The sequence below is a fragment of the Octopus bimaculoides genome, chromosome 6, assembly GCF_001194135.2.
Source record: "Octopus bimaculoides isolate UCB-OBI-ISO-001 chromosome 6, ASM119413v2, whole genome shotgun sequence".
Lineage (NCBI taxonomy): Eukaryota > Metazoa > Mollusca > Cephalopoda > Octopoda > Octopodidae > Octopus > Octopus bimaculoides.
Genome location: NC_068986.1, coordinates 42,021,181 through 42,024,140, shown reverse-complemented (window position 1 = coordinate 42,024,140; position 2,960 = coordinate 42,021,181).

Genomic DNA, 2,960 nt, shown 5'->3' with positions numbered 1-2,960 from the left:
ATATATATATATATATATATATATATATATATATATATATATATACATATATATACCGACACAGTAACACTGGCTGTCGAGTGGTGATAGGAGGACAAACACAGACACAGACACAAACACATAGATACACTCATACACATACAAACACACACGCACATATACATATACGCAGTGGGAATGCACCCGGAACTATGTGCAGTCAACTGTATCTGGATGTTTTAAAATATGTAGTACTAAGTAATAGTATACAATATATATATGTAATATATAATTTCACCTGATATGCGTTTAGACTATTTCTAATGTTAAATTGTATGGTTGTTTTTTTTGTTTTTTTTTGAATAGTGTCAAAAAGGAAGCTATTCAAATATGTTGAAGCCTTTATACGTATCTCTATTCTCAATACTTATATTTAATAGTTGTAGTCAGTAATGAAGGGCACAGCTCATAATAGCAGCCGTAGATTAAATGTTCATGAATTATTGGTGCATTTAATGTGGCGTCTGAAGAATGGTTGATACTATCGAACAGGAGGCGCAATGGCCTAGTGGTTAGGGCAGCGGACTCGCAGTCATAAGATCCTAGTTTCGATTCCCAGACCGGGCGTTGTGAGTGTTTATTGAGCGAAAACACCTAAAGCTCCACGAGGCTCCGACAGGGGGATGGTGGCGAACCCTGCTGTACTCTTCCACCACAACTTTCTCTTACTCTTTCTTCCTGTTTCTGTTGTGCCTGTAATTCAAAGGGCCAGCCTTGTCACACCGTGTCACGCTGAATATCCCCGAGAACTACGTTAAGAGCACACGTGTCTGTGGATTGCTCAGCCACTTGCACGTTAGTTTCACGAGCAGGCTGTTCCGTTGATCGGATCGACTGGAACCCTTGACGTCGTAAGCGACGGGGTGCCAACAACTATCGAACAATAGTTCAGGTTAAGCTGAAGACAAATTTGCGAGCCATTTTCGGTCTCCAACTGAATTTAATTCAGTTAGTTCATTAAAAAAAACGTCAACTTCCATCAATTTTGTTTCGCTTTTCTATAAATGGGTGATATTGTTTCTAGATAAAAGAAAAAATAATCAAATTGAGTCTGTAAACCTGTAGTTTAGATTACTTTGAAAATGCATGAGATAAAAGCTGACTCGACGAATTTAATAGAAATACTCATATATTTATTTCAAACACAAAAATGAAATGAAATTTTTGCATAAGCTGAGTGTCCTAGTACAATATTAGAAGAGTCTAATTTCTTCTTCAATCGTTCACAATATAGTTGCGTTTCATCATGCTGCGCCATATGCCTTAGTCCCACATTAACTTTGTTTGTTAGGTCCTCGGTTTCATGTTATGTACATAAGCCAATAATATTCATGTAGTTGAGTGATCTTCGCCTTCTGTTGATATCCGAGGGTCTCATAAATACAACACCTGGTATGATGTGATGTTCAGCACGACAGTGGGGTGAGTCAATATATCATTTCTTTTGCCATGCTCTCACGTCTTAAGATATTTGCTTCCTTTAGAGAACCCTAGTGCGCCTACCATCAAAACGATCTTGAAGCTCTTTTTTTATAGCCAGGTTTCGACTCCAAGAGAAAGATAAAAAGGACCAGGGTGGATTTGAAGAATGCAGTGCAGAGACAACAATCTAGATCCACTAGTAATACTAAGAGAAACTTCAGTCCAGCATACAAGCAAATATTACAAGAAAACATCAAATCCTAGTTAAGAACTGAAGAATTTGACAACTTCCAGAATGAAAACAAAATACTGCCACCTGAGGAACTGTAAGAGAACTTACCAACAAGTAAGATTCCCCAGGGAGGGGGTCTACATTGTAGGGTAAGATATTGACCGATGTCTATGTGCATGGTTTCAGATCTTCAGATTGATTTTTTGGTAAAACAGAGCTACTCTGAAGCGTATTTGACAACGATCCTTTCTTCAGCAGCAAAATAATAGATCGGCTGCCGATCCAGGCTAGCCCATTTAGGTTTGAAAATGCCTAAAAAGAAATTAAGAATGATAAAGACAACAATTTTAATTAACATGCAGTTAACATAAGTACACTCTTCCACAAACATCTCTTGGAATTCTGTAACGAGACCTTTTTAGGAAACGGGTCTCTTTGAAATCTTCAATGATTTCACTTACCTCAGAATTACAGAAGAATAACACATTCGAGTTTGCCTAAAAAAAATCTACTACTTTATTCTTTTGGGTAGAATTCCCTCATAGTAATCACATGATTAGACTCTAGCTTTTTTTTTTTCATTACTATGGTGGTCTGCACCTTCGAGCAGTCTTCACCACATCCAAGACATGAACATCTCCAGAAACAGAAGCGATTAAGGTGCCACCAGTAGAGCATATATCTTTCTGAACTTGACTACACTGAAGATTCTGCACTCAAAGCCAATCAACTCTTTGAAGCGCAAGACTAATTATCTTCTCTCGAAAATATTACAAAGTCTGTGAGTTTCTCAATGCAAAGAGTACATGACCACCAATGAAGAGGAAGGCTACTCTCCAATTTATTCCAACGATGATATCTGATTCTTAGACAACTGGAGTTATGAAAATAACATTTAAGTCTTTCGACTGTCTACACATTCATTGTACAGTTTGAATAAACTTTATTTTTTAAAGTTAAGCGTGATCAAAATGAAGAAGTTTATTCTGAGGCACTTCCAAATGAAGTTCAGTTTGACTTTTGGCCTTTACTGGAGAGGAAACTTTTATCAAGAACATAATTTCGTCATGTTATATAAACTATTAGTCAATGTGAGATGATATGTTACCAGAAACAAAGAGAAACGGATACAGAGAGTAAATAACAAGTGAAAGACAAACTGACAGAGAGAGGAAGGTAAAAAATAAGGTATATCTTACAATGATCAAATTACGTCAGTGGAAAAAGTATAAGAAATAGGTAAACTACAAAAATAAAAGTATAAAAT